The 13,974-nt window shown below is 50.0% G+C and overlaps 1 long non-coding RNA gene across 1 annotated transcript in view; it reads right to left on the reverse strand.

Moving 5' to 3' along the window:
• LOC143503260 (uncharacterized) overlaps positions 1-13,974 on the reverse strand; it is a 46,716-nt gene that overhangs the window by 1,869 nt on the left and 30,873 nt on the right. The gene's annotated exons all lie outside the window — the stretch shown is intronic.

Below are 13,974 nucleotides of genomic sequence, written 5' to 3' on the forward strand. Positions count from 1 at the left end.
ATGAAGTTTCACATTGGTGTAAAATGGCACTGTTCACCACAGCAGATGCCAAATGTTAATCCATCTTAACTCCGCCCCCTTTCTGTAAGGCCCTCACAGGGCACCCACCGCAATTGTTGCCAGGCAGAGTGTGATTGGACACTTGTTTTCCCACTGCATAAAAACTGCTATTACAGACATGGGTGGATGTGAGTGTGGCTGGGTGCGTTTGGGTGTGTTAGTGGGTGCGTGTGTGGGTGGGTGCATTATGGTGTGTGGGTGGATGTTTGCATGGATGGATGCATAAGGGTGTGTGGGTGGATGTACCCGGGTGTGTGGGTGGATGTATCCGGGGGTGTGGGTGGATGTACCCGGGTGTGTGGGTGGATGTATCCGGGTGTGTGGGTGGATGTATCCGGGGGTGTGGGTGGATGCATAAGGGTGTGTGGGTGAATGTATCCGGGTGTGTGGGTGGATGTATCCGGGTGTGTGGGTGGATGTATCCGGGGGTGTGGGTGGATGCATAAGGGTGTGTGGGTGAATGTATCCGGGTGTGTGGGTGGATGTGTCCGGGTGTGTGGGTGGATGTCTTTGGGTGTGTGGGTGGATGTCTTTGGGTGTGTGGGTGGATGTATCTGGGTGTGTTGGTGGATGTATCTGGGTGTGTGGGTGGATGTCTTTGGGTGTGTGGGTGGATGTCTTTGGGTGTGTTGGTGGATGTGTCCGGGTGTGTGGGTGGATGTATCCGGGTGTGTGCGTGGATGTGTCCGGGTGTGTGGGTGGATGTATCCGGGTGTGTGGGTGAATGTATCCGGGTGTGTGGGTGGATGTGTCCAGGGGTGTGGGTGGATGTATCCGGGTGTGTGGGTGGATGTATCCGGGTGTGTGGGTGGATGTATCCGGGTGTGTGGGTGAATGTATCCGGGTGTGTGGGTGGATGTGTCCGGGTGTGTGGGTGGATGTCTTTGGGTGTGTGGGTGGATGTCTTTGGTTGTGTGGGTGGATGTATCTGGGTGTGTTGGTGGATGTATCTGGGTGTGTGGGTGGATGTCTTTGGGTGTGTGGGTGGATGTCTTTGGGTGTGTTGGTGGATGTGTCTGGGTGTGTGGGTGGATGTATCTGGGTGTGTGCGTGGATGTATCCGGGTGTGTGGGTGGATGTTTCCGGGTGTGTGGGTGGATGTATCCGGGTGTGTGCGTGGATGTGTCCGGGTGTGTGGGTGGATGTATCCGGGTGTGTGGGTGAATGTATCCGGGTGTGTGGGTGGATGTGTCCAGGGGTGTGGGTGGATGCATAAGGGTGTGTGGGTGGATGTATCCGGGTGTGTGGGTGGATGTATCCGGGTGTGTGGGTGGATGTGTCCGGGTGTGTGGGTGGATGTATCCCGGGGTGTGGGTGGATGCATAAGGGTGTGTGGGTGAATGTATCCTGGTGTGTGGGTGGATGTGTCCGGGGGTGTGGGTGTGGGTGGATGCATAAGGGTATGTGGGTGAATGTATCCGGGTGTGTGGGTGGATGTGTCCGGGTGTGTGGGTGGATGTATCTGGGTGTGTGGGTGGATGTATCCAGGTGTGTGGGTGGATGTGTCCGGGTGTGTGGGTGGATGTGTCCGGGTGTGTGGGTGGATGTCTTTGGGTGTGTGGGTGGATGTCTTTGGGTGTGTGGGTGGATGTGTCCGGGTGTGTGGGTGGTTGTATCTGGGTGTGTTGGTGGATGTATCCGGGTGTGTGGGTGGATGTGTTTGGGTGTGTGGGTGGATGTGTCCGGGTGTGTGGGTGGATGTCTTTGGGTGTGTGGGTGGATGCATAAGGGTGTGTGGGTGGATGTATCCGGGTGTGTGGGTGGATGTGTCCGGGTGTGTGGGTGGATGTCTTTGGGTGTGTGGGTGGATGCATAAGGGTGTGTTGGTGGATGTGTATGGGTGTGTGGGTGGATGTGTCCAGGTGTGTGGGTGGATGTATCCAGGTGTGTGCGTGGATGTGTCCGGGTGTGTGGGTGGATGTATCTGGGTGTGTGCGTGGATGTGTCCGGGTGTGTGGGTGGATGTATCTGGGTGTGTGGGTGGATGTCTTTGGGTGTGTGGGTGGATGTCTTTGGGTGTGTTGGTGGATGTGTATGGGTGTGTGGATGGATGTGTCCGGGTGTGTGGGTGGATGTATCCGGGTGTGTGGGTGGATGTCTTTGGGTGTGTGGGTGGATGTATCCGGGGGTGTGGGTGGATGCATAAGGGTGTGTGGTTGAATGTATCCGGGTGTGTGGGTGGATGTGTCCGGGGGTGTTGGTGGATGCATAAGGGTGTGTGGGTGGATGTATCCGGGTGTGTGGGTGGATGTATCCGGGTGTGTGGGTGGATGTGTCCAGGTGTGTGGGTGGATGTATCCGGGGGTGTGGGTGGATGCATAAGGGTGTGTGGGTGAATGTATCTGGGTGTGTGGGTGGATGCATAAGGGTGTGTGGGTGGATGTCTTTAGGTGTGTGGGTGGATGTATCTGGGTGTGTTGGTGGATGTATCCGGGTGTGTGGGTGGATGTCTTTGGGTGTGTTGGTGGATGTGTATGGGTGTGTGGATGGATGTGTCCGGGTGTATGGGTGGATGTATCCGGGTGTGTGGGTGGATGTCTTTGGGTGTGTGGGTAGATGTATCCAGGTGTGTGGGTGGATGTATCTGGGTGTGTGGGTGGATGTGTCCGGGTGTGTGGGTGGATGTATCCGGGGGTGTGGGTGGATGCATAAGGGTGTGTGGGTGAATGTATCCGGGTGTGTGGGTGGAGGTGTCCGGGTGTGTGGGTGGATGTCTTTGGGTGTGTGGGTGGATGTCTTTAGGTGTGTGGGTGGATGTATCTGGGTGTGTTGGTGGATGTATCCGGGTGTGTGGGTGGATGTCTTTGGGTGTGTTGGTGGATGTGTCTGGGTGTGTGGGTGGATGTATCCGGGTGTGTGGGTGGATGTGTCCGGGTGTGTGGGTGGATGTATCTGGGTGTGTGGGTAGATGTATCCAGGTGTGTGGGTGGATGTATCTGGGTGTGTGGGTGGATGTATCTGGGTGTGTGGGTGGATGTATTTGGGTGTGTGGGTGGATGTGTACAGGTGTGTGGGTGGATGTATCTGGGTGTGTGGGTGGATGTGTCCAGGTGTGTGGATGGATGTATCTGGGTGTGTGGGTGGATGTGTCCAGGTGTGTGGATGGATGTATATGGGTGTGTGGGTGGATGTGTCCAGGTGTGTGGGTGGATGTGTCCAGGTGTGTGGGTGGATGTATATGGGTGTGTGGGTGGATGTATCTGGGTGTGTGGGTGGATGTGTCCAGGTGTGTGGGTGGATGTATCTGGGTGTGTGGGTGGATGTGTCCGGGTGTGTGGGTGGATGTATCCGGGGGTGTGGGTGGATGCATAAGGGTGTGTGGGTGGATGTATCTGGGTGTGTGGGTGGATGTATCCGGGTGTGTGGGTGGATGTGTCCGGGTGTGTGGGTGGATGTGAAGGCAGGAGCAGCTAACAGGTGCAGAGAACCTCACTCCTTTAATGACTCCCTCATCACAGCAGGCTTGCAGTCCACACCAACTCCTCCTATTGTTTCCACGTGCAGGCTGAAGCCCCGCCCCTCAGGGACCTGGTCTCATCTTGTTTAACGGCCCACTCACACATAGGGTTGCAACGGTATGAGATTTTCACGGTATGATAACCGTCTCAGAAAATACCGCGGTATCACGGTTATCACGGTATCACAGTTAGTTTGTATATTATTAAAAGATACACTGACCCTTAAAGAAATTACAAGTTTTTTTTGTTCAATTAACTATTTATTGTAGAAACCTGGAACTATTGTATACAAAATGTCTCCTTTAAAAAAATAAGCTGTACACATGTTTAAATAAATACTGCAAAATTAGATAAACCTAAATCATGGATTTCAGTACAATTATTTAAGTTTAAATTATTTAATATCTGATAAACTCAACCTGGGTCAGTGTCTGATCAACAACTGTTGTAAACGTCCGTTGTACTGCCAAGTTAGAATATAACCAGATACTGCAGAAAGAGAGGATTTATTTCTGACATGACCCTCACAATAGAGATTTCTATTTTAAGGCTTTCACACCGAGTCTGGTTTTAACATATGAAAAACAGGCACGTAAAATTTTGAAAATGAACGCATGTAAATTAATGGCATCTTTCACATCCAGTGAAAGCAAGGACCTTAAAAATCTATGGATTTACACTTTCACTAGTGACCGTAGCGCGCGACTCGGCACAGTTCTTTTGTATTACGTTAACAAATACGAGCCTCTTGTAATTCCAGGACGAAACACGAGAGAACGTGAAGACGTTAAGACTGGGCGTTTTGAAAATAAACAACCATTAAATAATTTAATAAAAAGCGAATTATTTTGAGTATATGTATAAATATTTAACTTAATTAAGTTTAAGGTGCTGGGAAATATTGAAACGGACCTTTAAAGTTACGTACAAGTGCTTTAATTCCACCTTATAAAGGTGTATGAACCCTGCAAACATGACTTTGTTCATTGCGCTGAGGCGCGACGCGCGCAAAGTTACAAAATTCGAGACGTGCACGACCTCGCGAATCGACAGCGCGCGAGACCCGCGCTCACCGGCGGAGCCACCGCGATTACGTCATTTTCGCCGCTGATTTTAGTTAAGCTTTTTTTTTGTTAAAAAATTTGTTAAGTCTAATGCACTTTCTGCCATTCTCACTGCTGTGTGCTTAGTAGCTGAACCGGAGCGGAGTTGCGCATGCGCGGGTCAGTTTCTCCGCTGGCTTGCTTTTTACCGGTAATAAGCAAACGCACACGGTATGATAACCGTGCATTTTAATACCGTGGTATACCGTGAAACCGGTTACCGCTGCAACCCTACTCACACATGGCTGTTCAGGCCTGTACTCTAAACAGGACACCCATGTCCACAATCCCGCTCAGCATCTGTCTGGAACCAGACCCGGACCTGCCCTGCTCCAGTGACAGAGGAGTGGAGGAGCAGGCCAAGCTCCGCCCCTGCCTTCCAGCTCATTCCCTTCCCACCAAGCCACGCCCATCTGCAAGTCCTCAGAACTCCACTCAATATAAAAGTATTGATTCCCACCCACAGAAGCCTCACAACATCACACTACAGCACCTCACTACAGCACCTCACTACACCACCTCACTACACCACATCACTACAGCACATCACTACAACACCTCACTACAACACCTCACTACAGCACCTTACTACCGCACCTCACTACACCACATCACTACAACACCTCACTACCGCACCTCACTACAGCACCTCACTACAGCACCTCACTACACCACATCACTACACCACATCACTACAGCACCTCACTACACCACCTCACTACACCACCTCACTACACCACATCACTACAACACCTCACTACAACACCTCACTACACCACCTCACTACCTCACCTTACTACCGCACCTCACTACACCACATCACTACAACACCTCACTACAGCACCTCACTATACCACATCACTACAGCACCTCACTACAACACCTCACTACAATACCTCACTACAGCACCTCACTACAGCACCTCACTACCGCACCTCACTACAGCACCTCACTACAGCATTTTATTACTGCACCTCACTACAGCACTTCACTACAGCATTTTATTACTGCACCTCACTACAGCACCTCACTTCAACACCTCACTACAGCATTTTATTACTGCACTTCACTACAGCACCTAAGTACAGCACCTCACTACAGCACCTCACTACCGCACCTCACTACAGCACCTCACTACAGCATTTTATTACTGCACCTCACTACAGCACCTCACTACAGCATTTTATTACTGCACCTCACTACAGCACCTCACTACAACACCTCACTACAGCATTTTATTACTGCACCTCACTACAGCACCTCACTACAGCATTTTATTACTGCACCTCACTACAACACCTCACTACAGCATTTTATTACTGCACCTCACTACAGCACCTCACTACAGCATTTTATTACTGCACCTCACTACAGCACCTCACTACAACACCTCGCTACAGCATTTTATTACAGCACCTCACTACAGCACCTCACTACAACACCTCACTACAGCATTTTATTACTGCACTTCACTGCAGCACCTAACTACAGCACCTAACTACAGCACCTCACTACAGCACCTCACTACAACACCTCACTACAGCACCTCACTACAGCATTTTATTACTGCACTTCACTGCAGCACCTAACTACAGCACCTAACTACAGCACCTCACTACAACACCTCACTACACCACCTCACTACACCACATCACTACACCACATCACTACAGCACCTCACTACAGCACCTCACTACACCACCTCACTACACCACATCACTACAACACCTCACTACACCTCACTACACCTCACTACACCACCTCACTACCTCACCTTACTACCGCACCTCACTACACCACATCACTACAACACCTCACTACAGCACCTCACTACAGCACCTCACTACAGCACCTCACTATACCACATCACTACAGCACCTCACTACAACACCTCACTACAACACCTCACTACAGCACCTCACTACCGCACCTCACTACATCACATCACTACAACACCTCACTACAGCACCTCACTACAACACCTCACTACAATACCTCACTACAGCACCTCACTACAACACCTCACTACAGCACCTCACTACCGCACCTCACTACAGCACCTCACTACAGCACCTCACTACAACACCTCACTACACCACCTCACTACACCACCTCACTACACCACATCACTACAACACCTCACTACAGCACCTCACTACAACACCTCACTACAATACCTCACTACAGCACCTCACTACAACACCTCACTACAGCACCTCACTACCGCACCTCACTACAGCACCTCACTACAGCATTTTATTACTGCACCTCACTACAGCACCTCACTACAGCATTTTATTACTGCACCTCACTACAGCACCTCACTACAACACCTCACTACAGCATTTTATTACTGCACTTCACTACAGCACCTAACTACAGCACCTCACTACAGCACCTCACTACAACACCTCACTACAGCATTTTATTACTGCACTTCACTGCAGCACCTAACTACAGCACCTCACTACAGCACCTCACTACAACACCTCACTACAGCACCTCACTACAGCATTTTATTACTGCACTTCACTACAGCACCTAACTACAGCACCTAACTACAGCACCTAACTACAGCACCTCACTACAACACCTCACTACAACACCTCACTACAGCACCTCACTACAACATCTCGGCCAACCTCTGTTGGATGGAGAGGAGGAGGAGAGGCTCTTTATTACTACACCCAGGTGCAGGGGCTCACGGTACAGCCAGCCTGGCCCAAACGGACCGTGTCTCAGCAGCTACAGACCCACATGTGCAGGGCTGCCACTCAGCCTTCAGACCTGAATCATCCACAGAACCAGCACTGCTGAACCAGTTGAAGCAGGAACCCCATGTTCCTCCTGATGAGCTCAAACCTTTGGCCTGCAGACGCTTTAGCTCATCACACCATCTTATTGCTGCTTTCTAGATTATTAGCTTATCCTGCTGCTTTATTCTGCACAGGGGCAGTCATACTATGTGGGTTACTCTGGGACCGCTTTACTCTGTGGGTTTACGCTGGGTCAGCCATATACTGTGGTTTAGTCAGGGGCAGTCATACTGTATGGTTTACTCTGGGAGAAAACTGCTTTACTCTGTGGTTTACTCTGAGTCTGCCATACTGTGTAGGTTACTCTGGGACTTCTTTACTCTGTGGGTTTACTCTGGGTCTGCCATCATGTGTGGTTTACTCTGGAAGTAAACTGCTTTACTCTGTGGGTTTACTCTGGGTCAGCTGTTGTGGTTGCACTGTTATGAAGTACCAAGAACGGACTTGTCGTCTCTCGTGACTCCTCGCTTGGTTTTAAGATCTCGTTTGAGCATTGTGCAACATCTCAAACAAACATCATGCTGCACTGTTTGTACATGTTACCCTCAGAACCACCACAGGCCTGTCACGCTCCCCTTAAAGGAGCAACACCTCCAGCTGCTCACCCAGCGAGCTGTGTTCAGTGCTGTGTTCAGTGTGGTGGATTCAGTGTGTTCTGTTCAGTGTGTTGTGTTCAGTGTGGTGGATTCAGTGTGTTATTTTCAGTGTGTTGTGTTCAGTGTGATGTGCGGTGTTCACTGTGTTATGTTCAGTGTGTTGAGTTGTCTGCTGAGTGTGTTGTGTTCATTGTGTTGTGTTGAGCGTGTTATGTTGAGAGCATTGAATTTATATTGAGTGTTGTGTTGAGTATTGTGTTGAGTATTGTATTTATTGTATTGAGTGCGTTGTGTTGAGTGTGTTGTGTTGAGTATGTTGAGTATTGTGTTGAGTGTGTTGTGTTGAGTGTGTTGAGTATTGTGTATTGAGTGTGTTCAGTGCTCCCAGCTAGTGCTCAGTGATCCATCAGTCCAGTTCGGGTTTCGTAATGACAGTGTTCATGCCGTCACTTGGATGATGTGCCTGATTTGGGCTAATTAAAGCCAATAAGAGAACAGGAGGAAGAAACATGTGAAACGTGAAGGTCTCCCCAGCAGCTGGGACCCCTCCAACATCTCAGAGAGGTCCAGCCACTCTGGGACCCCACCAACATCTCAGAGAGGTCCAGCCACTCTGGGACCCCTCCAACATCTCAGAGAGGTTCAGCCACTGTGGGACCCCTCCAACATCTCAGAGAGGTCCAGCCACTCTGGGACCCCTCCAACATCTCAGAGAGGTCCAGCCACTCTGGGACCCCACCAACATCTCAGAGAGGTCCAGCCACTCTGGGACCCCTCCAACATCTCAGAGAGGTCCAGCCACTCTGGGACCCCACCAACATCTCAGAGAGGTCCAGCCACTCTGGGACCCCTCCAACATCTCAGAGAGGTCCAGCCACTCTGGGACCCCACCAACATCTCAGAGAGGTCCAGCCACTCTGGGACCCCTCCAACATCTCAGAGAGGTCCAGCCACTCTGGGACCCCTCCAACATCTCAGAGAGGTCCAGCCACTCTGGGACCCCACCAACATCTCAGAGAGGTCCAGCCACTCTGGGACCCCTCCAACATCTCAGAGAGGTCCAGCCACTCTGGGACCCCTCCAACATCTCAGAGAGGTCCAGCCACTCTGGGACCCCTCCAACATCTCAGAGAGGTCCAGCCACTCTGGGACCCCTCCAACATCTCAGAGAGGTCCAGCCACTCTGGGACCCCTACAACATCTCAGAGAGGTCCAGCCACTCTGGGACCCCACCAACATCTCAGAGAGGTCCAGCCACTCTGGGACCCCTCCAACATCTCAGAGAGGTCCAGCCACTCTGGGACCCCTCCAACATCTCAGAGAGGTCCAGCCACTCTGGGACCCCTCCAACATCTCAGAGGGGTCCAGCCACTCTGCTGCGTGGGCAGAAACGTCTCCTGTGGTCCTGCTACATCGCTGCTTGGTGGGACGTAGAGGAACGAGGGGAGAACACAAGCCACCGGTCCACTTAATTATGCACTGGGAGAGAGTGAAGGTCATCAGAGATGAGTGGATCTCTCTCTCTCTCTCTCTCTCTCTCTTTGTGTCTCTCACCCCCTCTCCATCTCAACCTCTCCCCCTCTCTCCCACACTGGAAAAGTGACTTAATGACGTGCCAGGCGAGGCATGAAGGAATTTGAGGGCTTAATTACCACTAATCCTGGCTATTTGTAGACAAAGGCAGGTCTGACACGCTGGGCCGGTGTGGGGAGGCGACCCTCCGTGGAGAGAGTCGACCACACACTCCTGCCAAGCACGATGGATGTGCGAGACTACGACGGGACCGTCTCCCTGGCCGGGTCAAACTGAGACGGCGCGGAGACGTCAGCGTCAGACATAACAAATGACTTAATGAATCTCCGCTGATTTGCGTGGCTTCTCTAGCTGTGCATCACTGCAGATACTCTGGTGGTGTATCCTTCATTTCATCCTATTTCAAGGGCCATTTATGATCTAGATACCAAGTCAGATTGAAGTATTAATTCAGTCCTCAGAATAGCATCATTAGTTTCCCAACCTCTCATATGTCATACAGTAATGAAAAAAGGTTTTGCTTATGACTGAGTTAATTACTATGACGGGCATTTATTTTTTTATATATGATTTTATGATTTTATGGAGGCAACTAATACACCTCATCAGCTACACCTTCACGTGTGTGTGTGTGTGTGTGTGTGTGTGTGTGTGTGTGTGTGTGTGTGTGTGTGTGTGTGTGTGTGAGAGAGAGAGAGAGAGAGAGAGAGAGAGAGAGAGAGAGAGATAGCCAGGGCTCTAACACAGTGGCTCTAACACAGGGCCTTTAACACAGGGCCTTTAACACAGGGGCTCTAACACAGGGGCTCTAACACAGGGGCTTTAACACAGGGGCTTTAACACAGGGGCTTTAACACAGAGGCTGTAACACAGGGGCTTTAACACAGGGGCTTTAACACAGGGGCTTTAACACAGAGGCTCTAACACAGAGGCTCTAACACAGGGGCTCTAACACAGGGGCTCTAACACAGGGGCTGTAACACATTAACTCTAACACAGGGGCTCTAACACAGGGGCTCTAACACAGAGACTCTAACACAGAGGCTGTAACACAGGGGCTTTAACACAGGGGCTTTAACACAGAGGCTCTAACACAGAGGCTCTAACACAGGGGCTCTAACACAGGGGCTCTAACACAGTAACTCTAACACAGGGCCTTTAACACAGTGGCTCTAACACAGGGGCTCTAACACAGGGGCTCTAACACAGGGGCTCTAACACAGGGCCTTTAACACCGGGTCTTTAACACAGGGGCTCTAACACAGGAGCTCTAACACATGGGCTCTAACACAGTGCCGGGGAGACAGTCCTCTCTCACGGCTGCACAGCTGTACACCTGAGCAGCTGCTAGCATGGATGATCTCCACTAGGGCCACAGTGAACTTCAAACCACGTAGAGCAGTCTTCTGAACAAGGTGCTGTCACACAAAAATTCCTGTGTGTGTGTGTGTGTGCGTGTGTGTGTGTGTGTGTGTGTGTGTGTGTGTGTGTGTGTGTGTGTGTGTGTGTGTGTGTGTGTGTGTGTGTGGAGCAACGTGTTAACCAGAACAGCCTGCACTGCCATTTTGACAGAAGTTTGTCTTACAGTCTCTTCCTGATGTTAACACTTCCAGATGTATCGGCCGTGCAGATCCACAAGCTTTCCCATGATGCCGCTCTTCTCAGTGGAGTCTGCCGCCCGGCCGAATCCACTCACGGGAGTTCCTGCGAGAGAGGAACTCTCTCCTGGGAGATCTCAGCTTACGCTCTGCTGGGACGTAGAGGGGCTCCTGGGGTTCGGCTCAGGACAGAGTGCCTGAGATGATTTCTCCGGGAAGGAGGAACTCAACACCGCAGCACTCCAGATGGAACAGCCCTTCAGCTGCTGAAATCGATCGCTAGCTGAACACGGCTGCATGGAAACAATCGTGGAGAACACCAGGTGGACATGCGTGATACTTCCAGAACAAATGCTGTATTGTGTTGCATGATCACAGCCAGTGATGTCAGTAACGCGTTACTTAGTAACGCGTTACTCTAATCTTACCACTTTTTTTGGTAAGGAGTAATATAACGCGCTGACTGAACTGGGATGGGTAGCGCTAAGTACTTCTTAACCTCGTACGTTTCAGAAGAGGTTACGAAGTACTTGGCGCTACGAACATTTCGGGAAACCCACCCCAGTTCGCTTGTATTACGTTTACACATAAATTTACAAATAATACTAGGGCTGCGTGGGCAGCTACACAAACGTAATGTCAGGAGATACTGTAGCGACTCCTACTCCTCACGGCGAGTCTTGCCCTTTAAGTGACACTGGGGGGCGGAGCCTGCGCACGCCAGGGTTGCGTTATCAAATTCCCTCCTCGGGATTTTTGGATTAAGCAGGTTACCGAACCTGCTTCAATACATTGTTACTGTTAAAAATGCACTTCCAATAAAGTGAGTATTGGAAAAATTTATTTTGCTGCTGAATGTAACTACTAAAGTAACTTGTAATCTAACGTAGTTACTTTTAAAATCAAGTAATATGTAACGTAACTAAGTTACTTTTAAAAGGAGTAATCAGTAATCGGATTACTTTCTCAAGGTAACTTAGCCATCACTGATCACAGCTTGTATGAGCTTTAGAGAAACCCACACTGACACTGTTGGATCTAGAAGACCCAAAACCTCTGTGAAACGTAGCTAGCACTTTCATGCTAGCAGCCCTAGATTCAACAGCTGATGATGTACATGAAGAATGAATACATATCTAAAGTCAAAGTCAAATTTATTTATATAGCACTTTTTACAACACATGTTGTCACAAAGCAGCTTTACAATCGTATGGGTCCAGATCCCTAATGAACAAGCCAAAGACGACAGTGGCAAGAAAAAACTCCCTATGATGGTGGGGAATAGGAAGAAACCTCGGGAGGACCAAGACTCAAAAGGGAACCCATCCTCCATTGGGCGGCCCGTTAGCACAAGTCCATATTTGTGGACATTTGCAAGTTGCCAGTACTGCTGCAGTTGATTGGCAGGAGACACAAAGGCCATGTTGCCCAATAGTGTTATTAAGTCTGGCGGCCAACTATAGAAATCATGTGTTTTGGATCAGAGAGTTCTGCTGGAGGCAAAACACCCAGAAGAGACCTGGAGTTGGGCCCAGAGCAGAACGGGCCGCTGCACTGACACCCTCCGGATGGTACGCAGATTAAGATTGAATAGATAAATATACACACACACGCACACATGCACATGAACACACACACACACACACACACCCTGAGGGACACTTTTCTCAACAGTCTCCAGGTGATGTTGACCTGATGCTCGTGGTCACTGCTACAACAGAGCTGGGTTGGCTGTACGTTCACACCTGCTAGATGTTTGGACTAGACCTTCATGTCAGCTTCATGCTGGAGTAGACCTTCACGCTACCTGAATGTTGGATGTGACCTTCACACTGGTTGCAGTAGAGGCAGTAACTGGGACATAAGTGATGCTAATAACACAGGCTGGGGCATCTATAAGAAGCACGCAGGGAATGTGAGATGTGGCCTCCTGCTGGGACCTTCTCAGTAGATCCCGAGCAGGAACAAAGCCACCTGATGCTTCTCCCAAAGCTCCCTGTTCCAGCAGGGGTTTAATAGCTACCTGTGGCTCAAATCGCAATCTCCACAGGGAGGCCTGATGGGAAAAGATAACATATATGAGTCATATACACACTCACACACACACATGCATGCACTCACACACACATACACTCACATACAAACACACACACGCACATAGACACACACTGTCAGAGGGGGAGATGGATGGATAGATGGAAAGGTAGAAGGAAAGGTAGAAGAGGAGAGAGAGAGAGAGAGAGAGGAGGAGAGAGAGAGAGAGAGAGAGAGAGAGAGAGAGAGAGATACATTCCTGGTAGTATAGCACACCTGATAATATGGCACAGGTTTCTCATGACCACCATTAGTTAGTGAGTCTCATATGAAATCATCACATGCAAATATCATTTTTACTGATGCAGCAAAAACAGGTCAGGAGCAATTAATCACCAGCACACACACACAAACACACACACACACACACACACACACACACACACACACACACACACACACACACACACACACACATTCATACTCTCACATACACACACTAACACACACATTCATACCCTCACACATACACACTGACACACACACACTCATACCCTACACACACATTCTCACCATTCACCAGCATATTAGAAATCAACAACCTCACCCTACCGCACACACACACAGTCACACACACACACACATTCATACTCTCACATACACACAACCTCACCCTACCGCACACACACACACAGTCACACACATATACCCCCACACATACACACACACACATACACATACACACAACCTCACCCTACCGCACACACACACACAGT

Source organism: Brachyhypopomus gauderio, unplaced genomic scaffold (genome assembly GCF_052324685.1).
Source record: "Brachyhypopomus gauderio isolate BG-103 unplaced genomic scaffold, BGAUD_0.2 sc221, whole genome shotgun sequence".
In the NCBI taxonomy this organism is placed as follows: domain Eukaryota; kingdom Metazoa; phylum Chordata; class Actinopteri; order Gymnotiformes; family Hypopomidae; genus Brachyhypopomus; species Brachyhypopomus gauderio.